Source organism: Amphiprion ocellaris, chromosome 21 (assembly GCF_022539595.1).
Source record: "Amphiprion ocellaris isolate individual 3 ecotype Okinawa chromosome 21, ASM2253959v1, whole genome shotgun sequence".
In the NCBI taxonomy this organism is placed as follows: domain Eukaryota; kingdom Metazoa; phylum Chordata; class Actinopteri; family Pomacentridae; genus Amphiprion; species Amphiprion ocellaris.
Window position 1 is genome coordinate 27,251,182 of NC_072786.1, and position 21,341 is coordinate 27,272,522.

The 21,341-nt window shown below is 37.7% G+C and overlaps 1 protein-coding gene across 1 annotated transcript in view; it reads left to right on the forward strand.

Moving 5' to 3' along the window:
• Positions 1-446: 446 nt before the first annotated feature.
• Positions 447-21,341, forward strand: part of LOC111587810 (synapsin-3-like) — a 155,175-nt gene continuing 134,280 nt past the window's right edge. The window contains exon 1 of the mRNA XM_055006377.1: positions 447-568. The gene's annotated coding sequence lies outside the window, so the exon portion shown is untranslated. The remainder of the gene's footprint in view (positions 569-21,341) is intronic.

Below are 21,341 nucleotides of genomic sequence, written 5' to 3' on the forward strand. Positions count from 1 at the left end.
TAATTATACAAGATACCAAAATGTCTAATTTACCAAACAAATCGATGTAAATAAGGAACCAAAACTTATTATTCTGTTGTATCTAATTCTAGCAACATATTTACAGAATTAAACTTAAACTTTACACAATAAATTTGTAATCCTATATTTGAAAAATCTTATTAAAACCTTATTTTACAGGGTTACGTGGTTTAATGCGTACATTTACAGTCTTTTTTATGAAATCTCTATAACGATGTTTTTGAGCATTTGAAAACGAAAAATCCAGTTAATGATGATTAATAAATCCTTACAATGACTGATTTTTGTATTTACAGGTTATTGGTTCGTGTGTACACTGCGGTAATGAAAAGACTGCAACCCTCATGTTCCCAGCATGCATTGAGGGAAGAGCGAGAGAGAGAGAGAGAGAGAGAGAGAGAGAGAGAGAGAGAGAGAGAGAGAGGGTCGGAGGCTGGAGGAAGACCTGAGCGCAGAAGAAGAAGAAGCATCCTCATCATCTGTAGAAGAAGAAGGAGCAGCAGCAGGGTCATCCTCCAACAGTCGCTCATCACTGACAGCTGCTCAGGTAAATTCTCTCTCTTTTTAAATTATTATTATTTTTGCGCATTTTCCCTCCAGCCTCTTTTCCTGCACGTTTGCTCTCCAGCCTTTTGTGGGAGGTTTGTGTTGCTGCTTCGGGGAACCAGCTGCTGCACACAATGAAGCTCTTTCTGTTCCGGGTTTTTTTTTTTTTTTTTTTTTTATTCATATGCTCGTTCTCGTCGCGGTGACTGGGGAGGTGCCGGGATTCCCTCCGCCGAGCCTCCGCAGCCCGTCAGTCCGGGAAGGGAGCCTGGCAGAGCGGATCCATTTCACGGCTGTGACCGGGGGAGCCGCTGCGGTGGAAAGTCAGTTTATGGCACAACGAGGCAGATGGCTGTATCATGTCAGCAGCAGTTCAAAAACCTCCCCAAAAAATAGGGCAAACCTCATGTACAGACACAAAAAAGCTCTTTTTGGTCCTAATTAAGCAGATTTTTTTCCTATGCTTTGCTTGTTTGCCCACCCAGAACAAACCATTTTGAATATTTTTAAATTTAAATTAAATTGACTATTAGTATTAAGCAAAATAACCTGAATTGCAGTTATTGTAAACCTGCAGAAACTTAATTTTTTTCCTATTTAGAGCCAGCACAAACAAACACAATGGTGACATTTTTTAGAGGTGCCTCTTTTGAGCAAATAATTAAAGTCTCGCAGGTTGCCAGGATGTTTTAATTTTTATTTATCAGCTCAAAAATACCACAAACATCCTTAGTTTCACTATGACTGTATAACTTGTGGTTTCAGTCTTGTTCTAAATTGGCTGTTTCAGTGTCTGTACCTTTAAATACAGCTGAGCTGTTGCTGTCCACACCCCCTTCAGGAAGAAGACTCTCTCTGTATATATACATTACCATTCAAAAGTTTATGGCAGCCCTATTCAATTAGCGGCCCGCGGGCCACATGCGGCCCGAAAGCAACCCTCGAGTGGCCCTAAAGCAGCTGCCGAGTGACTGGGACTTGGGTCCGAGAAAAACAGAAAACATCTTTCAGTAACACTGACAAGTTCTTACAAAAATTCCAACATTATTGAAACATTGAATGCAACACTTACCGTAACCTAGCAACTAACCCACAATGCCTTGCGATGAGGAGACGCGTTTGAAAAGTTAACATTAGCAGTTCTATACAGGCGAAAATAGCAGCATGTCTTTTTCTATCCTGAAACGACAAATCGGCGAGGAAAACCGTCGGTTTAATCCTGCGTGGACTGACAAGTATTTATTTATTTACCACCAAGTCCGAACGCCAAACCAATGCGTTTACTCTGCAACGAGTGCTTTGCAGCGCTGAAAGATTATAATGTCCGAAGACACCACGTTGAAAAAACATGCCGCGTTTCGGACAAACTTTACCTAGGGATGTCATGAGAGAGCGGCTATAATTCAGAGTTTCACTGCATCTTACAACCGGAGCTGTACTACAATGAAGCGGACCTGCACAGCTCAGGAAAGGGCCACGAAAAAGAGGCTGTTCACAGACTCAGAAACTGTGAAGGACTGCATGTTGGCTGTCGTGGATGAAGTTTTAACGGACGATCAAGTTAAGACAAGTGTGACATCTGCTATCAAACAGGTCTGACACGTCAAACATTCTCGCCACAGATGTCTTCGAGACATGGTAAGTGCAACAAAGCAGCGTGCTGTAGCAGACACTAAAGGTAGTTTTATGTATTTATGTGACTATTTTCTGGTCACTTATTAGAAGTTTAATATTTAAGAAAGACATTTTGTTTCGACAGTTATTTCACTTAGTTGCACTTTATTATGCACTTTGATGTCAGCTTTATTTCGTTTCAAAGGGATAGTAACTATCACTGTGCCTACTGTTTATTTTTTTGATTATATGCGCTGAAGATGCGACTGTCTCAGATGAGACCAAATATGGACAGGGACAAACTCTGTTTTTTGTTATTTCAAAAGAAGAAAAATGTCTCAAGTTCTGAAAAGTTACTGTGCTTATATTTACCTATCAAAATGTGTTGAAGTTGTGTGTTTGAAATGTAAAATTTAAAGAAGCAGTATTTCAGCACAGGTTTAGTTTAAGTACTGCTCTTCTATTGTGTTTCTGTCCTTTTGGATGTGGCAATACGTTTATAAACATCCAGTGTGTTTGTTATCTTATCTGTTTGTGTTTATTTTAAATGGTTAACTTTGCTCACTGTCTGCTAAAAACATCCGGCCCAGCTCATGTTCTTAGTCTGAAAATCCGGCCAGAGTCAATTTTTAATTGAATAGCCCTGGTTTATGGTCACTTAGAAATGTCCTTATTTTTGAAAGAAAAGCTTTTTTTTCAATGAGGATAACAGGAAATGAATGATAAATCCAGTGCAGACATTGTTAATGTGGTAAATGACTATTCTAGCAGGAAACAGCTGATTTTTAATGGAATATCTCCATAGGTGTACAGAGGAACATTTCCAGCAACCATCATTCTTGTGTTCTAATGCTACATTATGTTAGCTAATGGTGTTGAAAGGCTCATTGATGATTAGAAAACCCTTGTGCAGTTATGTTAGCACATGGATAAAAGTGGGAGTTTTCATGGAAAACATGAAATTGTCTTGGTGACCCCAAACTTTTGAACGGTAGTATCGTTAGTTACGTCCAGTTTAGTGCCAAACAGCAACATTAGCGGCTCAGCTATTGAGAACAGCTAAAGAGAAATTCTTTTTAGTTCACAGAAGCATAGAAAGAGAGAATATTAGACTTAAATTTGCCACATAGACATAAAAAATATTCTTAATGAACGCTAATGTAGCTCTGTATTTGCTGGGTGTGTAAATAGTTAACCTTATGTCAAGAAATCCCTTTTCAGCAAATGTTCCCAGAACGTCTTTCAGATTTTCAGCCCAAAATACCACAAAGATGGTTCATTCCACCATGACTGTATAACTCCTGGTTGTAGTCTTGTTCTAAACGGGTTGTTTCAGTCTCTGTGGCTGTAAATGCAGCGCAGCTTTTGCTTTCCACACCCCTTTCAGGAAGAAGACTCTCTCTGTGTGTAGTGAGCAGCATAAAGCACAACAGTTGACCCCACAGCAACTGACAAAGGCCACAAATATCTATTGCATCTAACTTTCTGTTTTAGCAGAATTATGTTGTTTTTAGCTCGTGTGTTTGGTGAGTTTGTCGGACGATGTTGATAAAATCAGTAATTTAGCAGCTTGGAAATGGCTCTACAGTGACTTCAGGCTAACATGTCATGTTAATGTGCTGCCCTTCAGTCATAATTTTGTAAGATTAAAGGCCTTGAAGCTGTCCCACTGTCTGTACCTTTAAATGCAGCTTAGCTATTGCTGTCCATGCCCCGTTCAGGAAGAAGACTCTCTCTGTTCCGTGATTGACAGAGTACAGCAAACCACAGATTGATCGTCACAGTTGTGTCTTTTGCAAACATCATACATAGAAATATCGCAGAATTCTCAACACCGTCGTTGTTTATTTGCTCATGTGTTTTATAAGTTTGTCAGGTGACGTCATGGTTCGAAAATCAGTAGTTTAGCCGTGCAGAGCAGCTGCTGGGACACATAAACCTGAAGCCACCATTTAGTGAAAACCCATATTTCTTGTATTTTATATGTAGGAGTTGTAAAGTATACGCCGTGAGAGTATGAAAGATGATTACTACTGCCATTCCTCCACTAGACAGACTTCTAGCTTTTTTCAGTGTACTGCTTTCAAGTGATCCATTCCAAAAGTGCAGCCACCACATGCTCCAACACGTTTATTTACTTAATAGATCTACTTCTGCTAACTCTAAAATGTCTCAGTTATGAACAAAAAAAATCACCAAATGTTCTGCTGTTGACTGCAAAAGTGAACACAAGAGTCTTCATGCACTCCCAGCATCTGAGGAACTGAAGACTGACTTTTCGTTTTGATGGCAACGTCACCGCAGCAATCCTTAGGGTTAGCACATTGTGTGGCTAATGTGACCAATGTTGTCGTTAACTTTGATCATACGTCCACAGGTGACAGTTCTGTGGAAATTATAAAGCTGAAACGGTAAACAAGGACTGTGTTACTGTGTTTTCACGTCACCAGCTGTGCTTCAGTTCAACCTGAACTCAGCTGCTGTTTACATCTGGTAGCTTCTCTCCTGCTCTCTGTGCTCACATAAAATGTATTTTAATACAGCTGAATTCCCAATAAAGCTGTTCCGATGTATATATGTTTCTGTGTCTGTTGCCAGACAACAGATAAACTATGAAATAGTGACGGAAACGCAGCTCATTATGATTATTATGTTACTCTGCAGCTAAAACACTGATTTTATAACCTTAGAACCTTAGTATTTTCAGACAAACTCCCCAAACACGAGTTAAAAGTAACACCTGTACAGTGAATTCAGAGATATTTCCATTAAATTATGCTCAGAGTCAAAGCTAGAAGTGATAGTAAACCCTGGTTTCAAACACACATTCACGTCTTTGTAGGTTGCCATGTGGTCAGCTGTTTAGCCACAGAGAGAGTCTTCTTCCTGAAGGGGGCATCGACAAAAGCAGCTCAGCTACCTTCAAACCTACAGACACTACACAGCCCGTTTAGAACAGATCTAAAGCCAGGAGTTAAACAGTCATGATAAAATGAACCATCTTTGTGGTATTTTGAGCTGAAAATGTGAAAGGCGTTCTGGGAACATTTGCTGAGAAGGGATTTCTTGACATACAGTTAGTTAACTACTTATATAACCAGCAAATACGGAGCTACGTTAGCATTCCTTTAGGGTCATTTTTATGTCTAAATGGCAAATTTAAGTCCAATATTCACTCTTTTTGTGCTTCTGTGCACTAAAATGAAGAATTCCTCTTGAGCTGTTCTAAATAGCTTAGCCAATAATGTTGCTCTTTGGAATTAAACTGGTCATAGAGCTTTTTTTGATGAAAACAGCTGCACGCCACAGACATAAGCTTTGCTAATGAGAGCCATAAGAGTCAACCAACACAATACTGGAGGGTAGGAAGATAAAAACAAAGAGCTTTAAAATGATAAAATGCCTTGTAAATCTGAAGGGATTGTAACATCTGGTGATAATTCTTTTTGGGTTCGTCTAAAAAGTGACATCTTTTACATTGCACGCTGTCTTTAGTCCATTTTAAACTTGAAAATATTGATTAGTGTAGATTTAAATGCAGTTTAAAGGCCCTGAAATCATATTTTTTTAATGTTCAGATTGCGGTCATTATTTCTTTATGCTCTTATAGCTGGACTTGAACTGTTCACCAGTTGGATTTATGCTTTTTTTCTCCCCAGAATCTAATAATGGCTGCAGGCTTATTTGTTTTTGTTTTCATGCAGCTATCAATCAAACCGAATTAGGCCACGCCCACACAAAATGGTGGTCTAAACTAGATTTTCACTAAGTTTAGTCAAACTGAACTGATTTAAAATCGCTGATTTCACCTTTAACGTTGTAAACAAAGCTTTAAGAGTCGGTCACCAACACACCGTTTTATGAATTTCAGCTATAAATATCCAGTAGAAGCCGTGTCAGACCTCAGCTCTGAATATTGACTGAGAATGACGCCATAGTACCAAACAAACACCATGAAATATTAATCAGGCCATCAGGAGGCGGACACAGGCTTTCCGTCCATAAGTAGTTATCTACTTTTCCTCCAACAGATGCTCGTCAACATGAAAGGCCAGCAGCTAATGATCCCCGTTTTCTGGCTAAACGATGATTTGCAGAGCAGCGTTGACCTTTTCGTGGCTAATGAGCTGCAGAAAACTGACCAGTTTGTCAACAACGATGCAGAAATAAAGTTGTAGTAATGCAGGGGCTGGTTTGTCCTGAATGAATCAATACGCTGCTGACGCTGTTTGTATGGAAATGATTCATTGACAACCTCTTAGTCATAACTAAGACTGGAAGCGGCTGAGTGGTGGATTGTTTTTCAGTCGGGTTGTAGTTTCATTTGAAGTGCAAAGAGGTGAAAATCTTTAGAATTACTGCATTTTACATGAACACAAATCGTTGTATTGGCTGGCTTGTTGAGCTTTAGTCCAGTATTTTGGATCCTCTGATGCTCAGCTTCTGTTCTCGAGCCAGATTCAGTTTTTTCAAATGGACCTGTCTAATCTCTGCAGCGGTCCTGTGTATGAGCAGATAGAAAGACGTCTGCAGTGGAGTGCAGTGAGGTCAGCGTTTGGTAACTCGGCTGCAGACTTCGACGCTGCTGTTGCCGAGCTCTTTCTGCCACTGCAGTTGATGAGGTTCACAGTTCAAAGGCCTCATTCCTGCTGGCTTCTCTCTCAGAGCAGAAACCAGCCAGAGTGTCAGATGAGGTCGTAAGCTTCATGGTTTTTATATTATAGGTCGATTTAGTCGTCATAATTAAGTCCAAGTTAGCTTTACCCTCTGAACTCTAAGCAGTGACTGGATATTTTTTGCTCTTGGGCTCGTTTTTCACTGCGATATAAAGTCCTGCACCTCTATGGGAACAGAACAACTAGAAGTAGAGGGGACTGAGAAATGGCTTCTGTGCTGGATAAATCATGATGCCATAAATCATGAAAAAAGAAAATTTGTTATATTTATTTGATTACTTATTTTAAAAATTGGGGCAAAGAAAATCTGGAACCAACCCGGTCTGCGAATTAGCTGTTAGCTATTGCCCTATGAACATGGCATCGGTTATTGCAACAATGCTTCTTGTTTTGTCCCTATTAAATAATAAACCTGTACAGCATTTTTCAAAGTGCCAACAGATGTTATCAGTACTGAACACATTGAGGCTCTACATCGCCTTGCATTCTCTATTGGTTCTTCTACTTGTTTCCTCTCTGCTCTGTGAAAACACTGCCTGCAGTTCAGTTGAAATGTCTCAAAGTTTTTGTCATGTGTCTGTTGGTACAGCTGAGTTAGTCATAGCTTTATGGTTACAATGAGGAGTGCAGAATTTTTAGTTTTTAACAGAATCCGGTTTAAAGAGATGGTGATGAAATATCAGTAATGTAAGCTGAGATATTTTCCCAACAGACATTGAATCAGATAAGAAGTTTGACTGTCATTGTTGAAAGTCTAATTTGTACAGTTTCTGGGGCTGATAAGTGGTGTAGTTTTGAAAACACTGCCTGCAGTTCAGCTGAATAATCCATGAATTTTTGTCAGGTGACTGTTGGTCACAGCTCACTCACTCATGCCTTTTTAATTGCAATGTAAAGAGCAGAATTTTTAGTTTTTCACAGAATCTGTTTAGTATGCAAAGTTTATTTTTGACCAATTTTTAAATGAGACATGTAGAATAAAGTGATTTTGCGAAAATACGCGATGAGGTTTTCCATCAGAAGCAACAGTCACAAATGATAAGTTCAAGAGCTGCCAGAAAGTTGAAAATCCAACAGTTCTTTCTGTTTTCATAATTTCTGTGTCTGATAAATGGCGTAGTTTTGGTGAAAGACAAAATACCTTTCTAACCCGCTCAGCAAGTCTTAAAGTTGAGAATATCGGAGCGTCTCGGTTACTTGTCCTGTTTGAAAATGTTTCCAAAATAGCAGCAGAGCATCTCGCAGCATGTCGCTTCATATTGGTGTACTGAAATCAACAGCCCGAGCCTAATAGCGTCTTCACAAGCTGCCGTTTTACAAGTTTGGCAAATGGCTGATTAAAACAAGCAGCAGGATGCCACACACACGCTCCGACAGGAAGTCAATGCCGAGGCTGAGAAGGTGGTGTGAACGATGCTGGAAAAGATGCTGCAAGACTTCTTGTATCTTCACGTTTAACTTCGATTTTTGAGTTATATTAAAATCCAGCTGCTATTTTTGTATAGAGATTCCAATAATGGCTTCCAAAATGCTAATTAAATGCTAGTTTAGCTATAATGTTGCACACTAACATGGTATATTCTGCTGAAAATGTAAAACTGGGCATTAGGGATTGTCCGATGTGGGTTTTCCATGGCTAGTGTTGATTCTTGATGATCAGCCGAGGCCGATAACCGATATTTGGATATTTGTCAGATGTAATGTTTTAACATCATGTGATAGCAGAGAACCTGCCATCCATAGCTAGTCTTCTTCATTAATGAGGGTGACTATAACTAAATATGTAAAATAGAAATAAATTCTGACGCTCTCTACTGATATTGATGATATTGACTGCAGTTCTTCTCTATTTTCTTAATATTTTTCTGTTTTATCACATTTATCGTCAATAAAGGTCAAGATCTTAAAGCTTTATTAATTATTGATTTCCAGACTCTGTTTCTGGTTAATTTGTGGCTGTCTGCTAACCTAGCCGCTAGCTGTTAGCATAGCCACTTAGCTTAGCCACTGTAAGAGAAGCTAATTTCTGGTTTGTGTTTCTGGTTCAGGTTTTGCTGCTTTAGAGACATTTCTAAGACTACAAAAGGAGGCTGCATCAGACTTGAAATAGAGCATTTAATTGATCAACAATCAGCCGGTAGAAATACCAATACAGACAAACGGGAAACCACAAAATATCAGCCACGATGATCAACCAGTCTGTTAATCGTGGTGTAGAGTCTGTTGTGGTGTGAATGTTGCTGGAAAGATGCTGCAGAACTTCTTGTATCTTTACATTTGACTTTTTCAGTTAAATTAAAATTTAGCTATTTTTGCGCAAAATTCCAAAGTGTTGGTCAATATCACAGGAATAAAATCAGTAATTTATCTTCATAACAGCAGCTTTGACGTGACTGCTGGCTAACATGTTGTCTTATGGAGCTGTTTTTCTGTCACTATTTCATCTGGTTAAAGGCCTTAAGGTGGTTTTAGCATCTGTAGCTTTAAATACAGCTGAGCAGCTTCTGTCCACGCCCCCTTCAGGAAGAAGACTCTCTCTGTTCCGTGATTTACAGCGCAGACCAAAGCAGTTGACCGCACGAACGGTGTCACAGTTGTGTCCATTGTAATCTTTTTATATGGAAATATCGCTGAATTCTCCACACAGTCATTGTGTTTTTTGTTTGCTAAAATCTAGTGTGATCTTCGTAGTGTGGAGTCTGCTGTGGCATAAATGTTGCTGGAAAAGATGCAGAACTTCTTGTTTCTTCACATTTCACTCAGATTTTTGAGTTGTGTTAATATCCAGCTGCTATTTTTGCAAAGGAATCCCAATAATGGCTTCCAAAATGCTAATTAAATATTGTCTAAGCTCTTGCAGAGGTCATATTTATGCTATAATGTTCAGTATATTCTGCTGAAACTGTAACACCGTGCATTCAGTATAACAGAAAAAATGTGAAGTTTGCTGGCTGGAGTTGTGAAGTTTGGGGCTTTTATTGTGGCGGTGTTAATGCACAGTGACAGTTTGTTGGAGGAAGCCTCTGCAGATGCTTTATTTTTCCCTCCTCGCAGCAGCATTAAGGAGGCGGCAGAGCGCTCGGCACACAGCGATGACTCATAATGTCAACATCAGCGTTCCCTGAGAAGTCAGAGCGTCGTGCTACCCGGTCGGCCTGCTGCCCTGCATGTAGGATTAACGGTGAAAAAAGGCAGCGGGTTGCCAGGCGACTGCAGAAACACTCGTCTGATGCTGTTTTGTTGCTACAACCTGAACAGGACGGTGTAGGATACAGTCAGTGGTGTGTAAAGACGAGTCTGTGTGGGATATTCCAGTTTTTTGTAAATTCAAGGCTGTTTAAATGACAGTATCTCAGGAACATTTAAATATAAAAACCTGAAATTTTCACTCTTATTTCTCATCATGTGTTTGATTTAGAATCTAGAATATTGGACAATTAGATCAAATATTCTTTGATTATGGGTGAGATGAACTATGGGGAAAATTTAAGGTGTCATGAAAAGTTCCATTTTGAGCACAAATTAACAAAAAACTGATAAAGCAGAAGTTGGTGATATTCTCTGAATTATGTTTAAGCTGACGATGCAACAGTTTGCAGATGTCTGTGAAGTTGACAACGGAGGTTTTCTACACTACGGTTCAAAAGTTTGGGGTCACTCAGACAATTCCATGTTTTCCATGAAAACTCCCACTTTTCTCCATGTGCTAACAGAACTGCAAAATGGTTTTCTCTCTTTTTTTTTTTTATTAGATAGAGACAGTGAAGAGGCAGACAGGAAAGTAGGGAGAAGAGTGGGGGGACGACATGCAGCAAAGGGCCACACGCGGGAATCGAACCCGGGCCGCTGCATCAGGGACCAGCCCTGTATATGGATCGCCCGCTTAACGTGTTGAGCTATGCAGGCACCCACATGCAATGGTTTTCTAATCGTCAATGAGCCTTTCAACACCATTAATTAACACAATGTAGCATTAGAACACAGGAGTGATGGTTGCTGGAAATGTTCCTCTGTACCTCTATGGAGATATTCCATTAAAAATCAGCTGTTTCCAGCTACAATAGTCATTTACCACATTAACAATGTCTGCAATGGATTTATCATTCATTTAATGTTATCTTCATTAAAAAAAGCTGCTTTTCTTCCAAAAATAAGGACATTTCTAAGTGCCCCCAACTTATAAAATGGTAGTGGATGTACAACTGCATGTCATAATAATACGACTCTAAACATATGGACTACGTATTAATATGAAGTATTTGATGACAAAAATGAACAAAAAGTAGATTTTGTTGAACTTTCTTAACTGACTGAGGAGGTATGACAAATTCTAACACAAAAACAAAAACGGAAGAGTTGTAGAGTAACATTTTTGCTTATTTGTTATTAAAAGACATTTAAACTAAAATTTTAAAATACTTGTGCACTCTTTGGCACAACTAAAACTCAAATGTGATCAGCAGTAATGGAACAAGTATTCAGGGACTTTTTCAGGTGGACTGGGTTCAACTGCAGGCAGTGTTACACAAAGCAGAGGGGAGAAAAGCAAGGAAGCAAATTAACAATGTATGTAGTAAAATATCTGGTGTGTAGAATCATCATTTAGTTCCAGTGTTGGTAACAGCTGTGAGGACTTGGAAATTTTTTGCATATTAATTCCATTTTTTTCCCCCAGTTTTTGTGAAATAAATAACCAAAGAAATTCATCTTTAATTAGTTTTTGTTTTTTTAAATCTTTTGTAGCACTGTGATTTTTGTCCTACTATACAAAACACATTCTTGAGTTCTCTCTACTTCCAGTCATGGTTGTTCTGTTTCCATAGAGGTGCAGGACTTTATATTGTAGTGAAAAATGAACCCACAGTGAGTAAAAATGTGACAGGAGCAAAATACTTGTGGTTAAATAGAGGAAACTCACACAGGGAGGAAATGATGGACAGAGATGATTAAGTGAGTTGACACATAATTAAAATTTAATAATAGTGATGATACAAACACACTGACGGCACAATGCAGTGAATGAATCAGAATTCCTGATTTTTGTCTTTTTAAGGGTGTTTTTGCTTCTTCAATTCAACAGATATCATGATACCATCGAGTCAAATGTTCACGTCAGATAATCTTAGATGCTGTAAATAACTATTTTACTTTATTTAAGGGGAAACGAAGAAGCCCAGCTGTCTGGTTTTAGTTGAATAAGTAGAGGAGAGGGAAGCATTAGACAGAAGCAGAAGCACAATAATGATTTCATTATTCTGAGCGCCTGGAGGCAGGACGGAGCTGCAGAAGAGGTCAAGGAAATTTAATGAGGATCCAAGAAATGGGCTCAGTCTATTTCCTGGCTGTCTGCCTTTTAGATTTCCATGTTTTTACCTTTATATACTTTTTCCTGAGTTGTTGAACCTGTTGTTTAGTTGGGATCTGTCATCCTCTGGGACCATGAATGTTAGCGTCCGTCCGATCACTGCTGGATGAAGATAGATGCACGGTAACCATGACAACAGAGCAGCCCCTCACTGTAAAATCTCAGGATAGCAACTGTCGCCGACATCCATCTGGTAGCGGGTCCCACTCGTTTATTAATAATCCCCCAGAATCCCTCGGGGCAGGTTTTCTCCGCCTCCTCGTCGCGGCTTCACATCGTTCCCACCTCAGTTTCATTTCTGAGTCCAGCCGGCGACGCTCTCTGCTCCGACTGTCATGAATAATAAAGCTTGTAGTGACTCTCTGATCCTGTAAGCCTGTTTGGGTTTAGCAGCGTTGGACAGTGACGCTGCATGTGTCGGTGTTTTTTACTGCGAGGTGTGAAGAGTTTTGTACGCATTTAAAGGCTGTTGTCCTTTCAGCTTAAGCCTCTGAACCTCAGAATCCAGCAGGAGTTTCAGAGGTAGGCTGTCTTTTCAAAAAATCACCAAAATTGCACCCTTTTTTACAGAAAAAAACTGTAAAAGCAAAAGAAATGTTAAATTTTCAACTGTCCGACGGTCCACGAACTACTCATCTGTGATGTATTGTTTCAACAGAAAAATTATTCAAGCTTATGGTTATGTTTCATTAAAATCACCTTTTTCTCCACAAAAAGAACAAGTAAAAGTAAGAAAATGAATGCATTTAAATAGTTTTTCATTTTATTCTACCACTGAAACTTAAAATTTAACCCTCTGAACCCCAAAACGTGTCAGTGAATTTAAAAGTCATGCTATCTTTTTAAAAAATCCCCAAAACTGCACAACTTGTCATAGAAAGAAGCTGTAAAAACAAAGAAAAAAGATTAGATTTTCAACTTTCTGATGGTCCTTGAACTACTCATCTGTGATGGACTGTTTCAACAGAAGTACTATCCAAGCTTAAAGTAATGTTTAAATCACCTTTTTCTCCACAAAGACAGCAAAATAAAAGTAAAACAAATTATGCATTTAAAGTGTTTCTTATTTTATGCTAACACAGAAACCTAAAATTTAACCCTCTGAACCCCAAAACCTCTTGGTGAGTTTAAAAGGTATTTTATCTTTCAAAAGATTGGCAAAATTCCGCTCTTTATCATAAAAGGAAATTGTAAAAACAAAAAATAATAATTAGTTTTTCAACTATCCGACGGTCCATGAACTACTCATCTACGATGTACTCAGGGATGAGAATTTTCCGCGGAATTCCGAGTTTTTTTCCGCCGAAAGTATAATTTTTGTGGATCGTGTAAATCCGTTGAGAAAATTGTAGGGGGGTAGGGGTAGGCAAGCGGCCGGCCGGCCGACGCGTCGCGAGCCGAGGCTTGTGATGGCCATCCCGCCGCCGACATCTTTCGGCAACGCGCATTGCAAAATCAGATACAGCTGTGAGAACGGAAATCGGCATTGCTATCTGTAAACATCACTCGCTATTTATGTTAATAACAACATCCGCCTATTTTCGGCAGCAATTTGGCGCCAGTTTCATCTGATTGTTTCCTTCCACATGTTAAATTTCGCGGATATGCAAGCACACGATATTGTTGAGTTTTAAAATGAACAGGGTATAAATATGTTGCATTTAAATGAACAGATTCCTTGAAAGGCATGAAACTCAAAAATTGAATGTACCATAAATGATAATGATCAAGTATCCCCTTGGTAGCCCACCAAATTGGGATATTGTTTTTTTAAAAAACAGGTGAAATTCATTGAAGAAATTAATGGATTTTGGGTGTTGATTGCCTTATATATTCACTGTTAAAAGTCACCAGAGAATGCCATTTCTAAGTGAATTTTACAAAAATTTTCCGTGCCCAAAGGGGGGCGCACCCCCCTTTGAAACCCCCCCATGCACGCTTTGCATGCCTTCGGCAGACATTTTCAGAGTTTTTTTCCATTTGTCATTCTCATCCCTGTGTATTGTCTCAGCAGAAAAATTAAAAGTGTAAAGGTAGAATGTTTCATCAAAACTGATTTATTCTCCACAAAGAGAATGAATTAAAGTACATACACTACTGAACACTCACTTCTTAATTTTATTCTAACACTAAAACTTACAAGTTAACCCTCTGAACTCCAAAACCTGTCAGCAAATTTGAAAGGTATGTTATCCTTTACAAAACAAAATAAAATTATATCCTTTATCATAGAAAGAAACTGTAAAAACCAAAAATATGGTCAGATTTTCAACTTTCTCGAAGTCCATGAACTACTCATCTGTGACATAAGGTTTCAACAGAAAAAACATCTAAGCTTAGAATTACGATATTTCATGAAAATCACATAATTTAAGACGTAGCCAAAATAAACTACCACAGAAAGGATGGATCTCGAGAAAGACAACAAAAGTGCTTAAACACTGAGGCCCTTTGTTAATATTCCTCTAAAAATGTTCTAGTGTTTTTTAATTTATTCTAACATTGAAGCCTAAAAGTTAATCCTCTGATCTCCAAAACCCATCTACAAATTTGAAAAGTATGCTATCTTTCAAGAAAACCAAAATTACACCATTTATCAGAGCCGTAAACTGCAAAAAAGGAGGAATTGTCTGATTTTCAACCTTGTAGTGGTACTTTAACTTATCATGTGTTGACGTTCCAAATTGAATCTTAAAGTGGTGATATTTTGTCAAAATCACTTTATTCTACATGTTTCATTTAATATTTTACCAAAAATAAACTTTGCGCTCTCAGACGGATTCTGTTAAACCAAAGAATTCTGCTTTTCACAGGCCAATAAAAAGCCACGACTGATTTAGCTGCGACCAATTAACCGAATCTAAGCTTGAAATCGTGATATTTTGTCAAAATCGCTTTGTTCATTATGATCCATTGAAAAAATCTGTCAAAAATAAACTATGTGCAACAGCAGGATTCTGAAAAAAAACAATAAACTCTGCTTTCCTCAATGCAACTGAGAAGCCATGAATGATTCAGCTACAGAAATCAAGAACTTTTCAGTTGAAGTGGGCTGAACTGCAGGCAGTGTTTACCGCAGACAGGAGGTAAATATGGAAACACATTGAAAACGTAAGCAGTATAATATCTGTAGTTTGTAGGGAAATATTTTATGCGGTATTGGTAATACCTGGAGGGACTTGGAAAATGTTTTACATCTTATTGATTCAAGTTTTTTTTAAATTTTCGTGAAATGAATAATCAAAGAAATTCAACTTTAGTTTTTGTCTTGTGGGGATTTATGGCATTTTGAAATTGTTCTGCTGTAAAAAGTAAATGTTTAAGCTTTCTCTACTTGTAGTCATGGTTGTGCTGTTTCCACAGAGGTGCAGGACCTTATTTTGCAGTGAAAAATGAGCCCACAGTGAATAAAAACATGCAGAAAACACCCAGAAACGTTCTCTTTACTGTGATATAAAATAACGGGAAAAACCAAGTCATTCTGATGATAACTCCTCTTAAACTCCCAATTTTTTATTCTGTACCAGAAATAAAGGTCCGAGCATCTCATTGGAAAAACTGCCCTCTCAAAACCAGAAAAAGAAAACTTATTTCATGGAACTTTTACCTTGAAATGAATGAAAAAATCTGCCAATAGAAGTGAAAAATGGCTTGGTAAGATTTCTTGAAATAAGATGATATTTAGACTATTAAGCTCTCAAAATTAGCAGGGAAAACTTATTTAAGCTCTATTTTACTAGGATTGTCAAGCTTAGGTGGTTTAAAATAATCCAGACAGGCTAAAAAAAAAAAAAGAAGCAGATTTTAGCTTTCATGTAACCTCCTAATTTAAGATGTATTAACCCTCCTGTTGTCCTCATTTATGAGCACCAAAAATATTGTTTCCTTGTCTGAAAAAAATCCCAAATATCAGCAAAAACAAATCCCCCAAATTTCTGAAAATTTGCAAAACCTTCAGGAAGAAAATTCCAATAATTCTTTAAAAGTCTCCCTTAAAAGTGTTATTTTTTTTTAAATCCCCGAAATTTGGCAAGAAAATTCTTGTAAATATTTTCAAAAAATGAGTAAAAATCTTCCAAAAAAATGCTAAAAATATCTAAAGTGATTCCATATATATCAGTGAAACTTCTAATATTTTCTTTAAGAACATTCACAACAATATCGCTGGATTTTGGTAGATTTTTTTGAGAATGTTCTTAGGAAAGATTTTTAACATTTCTTTTTTTCCACCAAAAAATGTTCAGAGATTTCCCAAAATTTCCCATAATTTCAAGATTGTTTGACTTAACAAGATATTTAAGATGCATTGTCTTAAAACAAGTCCCTCCATCTGCTGAAATGTCTCTTGTGAAATGAATTTATCTTAAATCAAGTGGGATGAGACATTTTGACTAAAAATAAGACAAATAGACTTGGTAGGATTTTGAGTCCTTGCAGTGCTCTGTTCCACTTCAGTTTTCCACCACTTTCAGAAAAATGTGTTTTCAAGCTGTGAGCTGCTAAAAGAGGAAGGTACTTGAAAACCTGAGTGAGGAGTCCCAAAGCCTCTTGTTAGACATCTGATAGCACCAATAAGCCACAGTATGGGATCAGTGCGAGTAGAACGGGGATATGAATGGTCGAAGAAGTCTTTTTTCACCAGCTACTCAACAAATCTAACAGGCTTCGATGTGTAAATTCACAGAACGGTGATGGATTTAACAGATTCGCAGATCGGATGTGAAAAGCGAAGGAGCTGCCGTGTTCCCTCGTGTCCTGTCTTCGTCGTTTTACAAGATTTTTAAATATAGAAACGGCACAGTGTTCATCAGCGGTGCTCTCAGTGTCTGGTGTGGTATTATCCTGCACCTCCCTGTCATCATAGCAGCGAGGAGTTTAAGGACTTAAATGCTGCTCAGTGACACTCAGCGGCTCTCAGTCTGGAAACAACCAGCATCAAATATGATCTGACATTAAAGCTGCATTGTTGAATTTTACAATGATCCTCAACAGACTCCTTTGAACCTGCCTGTGGGTTTGAAAGCTGTTTTCTTTACAAAAAAACACCAAAATTACAGCATTTATTAGAGCCAGAAACAAGAAGAGCTTCAACTTCCTGACAGTCCTACAAAATGAACTTCAAATTATGGTATTTACTCTAAATCAGTCCACATATCTGTGACTCTATGTTACCACTACTGAACACAGCGATTGTCATACTATAGGTATTTTACTACTTACATTTTACATATGTTCAATACTGTCATCTTTAGAACTTATATTAACATGTAAATTAACTGTAATGATATTGATGTATATATATGTGTGTGTGTGTGTGTGTGTGTATATATATATATATATGTTATTATTATGATTAATGGTATTTTAACTCTGTCATACTACACAAAATACACTGTACAAAATTTTACATTTTTACCGTTTTCATAAATTACAGCTAATAAATAGTAAAATCACAGAAAATATTATTACTGTTAATTTACATGTTAACCATAAAAAAGTAGGCCTAAACTGTTAATAATGTCCATATTAGAAATGTACATTTTTACAAATGGTAATTCATTTTTTTTGCAATCTTTGCAATATTACACTTAAAAAACGTAGACTAAGAATATTGTTATTTTACAAATATTTGTCATTATTTGAAAAACAAAATTATGAATATTAAATATGTCATTTTACAGATTTTACCAGTTTAAAAAAAAAATACACATAATATTTAGTAAAATCACAGAAAAAGTATTGATTTACATGTTGATTGTAGAATAAACAAACTACACCAAAGTTGTATATATTCACATAATGTCCACGTCAAAAGTCAAATGATGTAAATCATGTTACTTTTTTGTTTTTACAAACAGTAATTTATTCTTTTTACAATGTGAGAATGTAAAATGCAGCTAATTTGCTGTATTTAAATCATCTAAACATATTATTTCATAGTTTTTATACATATTTAGATTTTTTGTACCATATTTTTTACAGATTCCTGCCAGATTTTTTTGATTTTACTGTATATTTCTGAGTTGTCTTTGCTTCTCGTCATGGTTGTGCTGTTTCCATAGAGGTGCCGGATTTTTTATTGCTGTGTAAATCTGTGATTTCAGTCACTGCTTGGGGTTCAGAGGGTTAAACTACAACACAAGGATTATTCAAAGAGCATGAAGACATTGGTATTAAATTTTTAATAGACACAGGAGCTTTGCTGAATGAATCCAGAACTCTCTGTTCTGTCTTTGACCCTCTTTCTGCTGCTTGGTTTTTCTGAAAGTCTTATCGGTGATGTTTGCCACCAGGTCAGCAGTAACACCGGATTGCTCCCAGTGTGGAAATAAGAAGCCTTTCAGGACCTAATAGCTTCAGGCACAGACAGAAAGCAGCTTATGGGGTGTTGAGAAAGTGCCAGTGGTGTAAAGATAGTGATTTCCAGCGTTCTTTATCTGTCCGGGGGGATGGATCGGTTAGAAGGAGGCCGGAGCTGGCAGTCAAGGGGCATCTGTGACTCTGCCACTGTTTGTCTTCATTCTGTCTGCTTTCTAGCAATTCTCTGTCATTTGAAATAAGCCACGGCGGTTTTTCTGCGGAGGAGGAGCTAAATGTTGAGTTTAATTGTCAGAGGGAAGCCCGTGGACTCCATGATGGGATCCAGTGTTCATCCCCACAGCTGGGAGGCATCTCACATCTCCTGTCGTTACTGTTAGTCGTCACGACAACAAACATCTCCCTCACTGAAATACCCTCAGGGCAAAACACCGAAACACCCACAAACTCAAGCATTAAAGGATTACTCTGATAATTTTCAGTACTTTTATTGCTGTCACCACAACCCAGGCAGAGATAACTAATGAGGAAGAGATGCTGCTGAAAGAAGTGGGATAGTAAATAGTTTGTTAAACAGTTGCTGTCCAGATTTTCCGTTTTCTTAAATTACAGAAAAAAATATAAATATTTGAATGAGTAATTTGTTCTTCCACAACGTCTGAACGTACAATTGAACTGTTTTATTTCCATGAAATCCACTAAAAACTATACATTATATTAGATATTTGTCACTTTTTTAAAATCGTTTTTTCCAGTTTTTAAATCTTACAGTATTCTACCATTCTGATGTAATTTTTGTGGCACCCTTGCTGCCAAGTTTTAGCATTTTTTTATGGTCTAGTTTTTCAACAGTGTGGCTCAAAGTGTAAGATATTGATTCAACTTTGAGGTCAGTAATTAGTCAAATCATTTGAACGCTGCTAACAGCTCTGACCAGTAGAAGAACAACACTTTGCAGTCTCAGTACGGCTCAGATGTCAGGTTTTACCTTCAAACTAGAATCTGCAGCTTTCAGACGTCTCGATGGCGATCGCCCGACTACATTATTTTGTCGAGATGAACGTATTTTCCTGCAGCGTCGGGCTGGTTAGACCCTCCTCCCCCTTTAACTACAGGAACACACCGACTCCGATAAGAAATGCACTTTCATCTCATCCGAGCTCCATTTACTACGAGCGCAGCCCAGTTTTAATCAGGTTTAAGGGTTTCTTCTCTGCTGCATCCCTGTTTCGCTGATAGCTAATCTGTTGGAGTGTCTCCTCTCTGCCACACTGACTTCTCGTCTTATATAACTGTTTGCTTTCTCCCAGTGGGTTCTGTCTGCTTTACAATGAAATGAGCTGTGAATCCTGTCCCACTCTGCATCCTCACTGCTGTGTCACTGAATTGTTTTGCCAGCGGTTTTCTCTTAATCTTATGCAAATCAGGTTCAGCAGATTGGTGGCTGTTATTACACTCGCAGCAGAAAACCTTTTCCAGCATAACAGCAGCATCAGCTCCCGTCTGGCACCTTTATAAACGCCACTCATGAGGGTTTTCCAGGATTCCCCAGAGATCTGATGTTTGTTAATTAGTGTGAACATTAGAAAGTAGAAGAGCATCGTATTTTTAGCAGTTTCCTCCTGGGAGAATCTTCTCTGCCACAAATTCACTCCTCAGCAACGTTTGCTTGTAATCATCTACATGGTTGAACAATCTGTTGATTGTTTTCTCAATTAATCGATTAGTTGATGGTTAAAAGTCTCAGAAAATGATAACAAATGTCAAGTAGTGTTGTTATTTCATCCACAGTCAGTTTACTGTCACAGAGGACTAAATAAACCAGAAAATATCCACTTTTAATAAGCTGGAATTGGAAAATTCAGACTTTTTCTTCTTAAAACTTCACTCAAAGGGATTAATCAATTATCAGAATAGTCGTCAATTAGTTTATTAACACTCCAGAGTTATGTGATGATGTAATAATCTTATTTTACTCATTTTAGGAACTGTCAAAAACCTCTAACTTTACAGCATTTTGAACGTGACAACACATAAAACGGGAAACACAACACCAACAACAAACTGTTTCCTGTTTGTTAGCTTTTTTTTGTTTTCCACCAGTTTCTTAGAGAAATGTCTGGCTGTATAGCTGCTACTATGGCTTTAATTAGTTGCAAAAGCACATAAAAACACTGATATTGATATTTTGCCAAACTAAATCAATTAGTCAAAATAAGATGATAATGTGAGTTTTCTATGGGTGTATTTCTGCTGCATGTAGCATTTTATGTTTACTGGTGCAGCTTTATCTGATGTTTTTTCATTAACCCTCTGAACTTCCAGGACTTTCTTGGCGTTTTTTGCTCCTGTTGCATTTTTACTCACTGTGCGCTCATTTTTCATCGTAGTATAAAACTCTGCACCTCTATGGAAACAGAACGACCACGTCTGGAAGTAGAAATAACTCAGAAATGTCTTCTGTGCAGTATGGCACAGTTATAAAAAAATAAATAAAGTTGAATGTCTTGGATTTTATATTTTACAAAAAATTTGAAAAAAAAACAACAACTTAGAATCAACACTTTTTCCAGATGGCCTCAGGTGATACTAATATTGGAGAGCAATGTTGGCACTACATCCTATAGATTACTTACATTTTTAGTTTTTATTCATACTTGTTTCCTGTTTGCTCTGAGTAAACACTGCCTGCAGTTCAGCTGAAAAGTCTGAATTTTTGTCATGCTACTGCTGGTTGCAGCACAGTTATTAATGGCTTCTCTATTGTACTGAAGAGTCCAGAATTTTTAGTGTTTTACAGA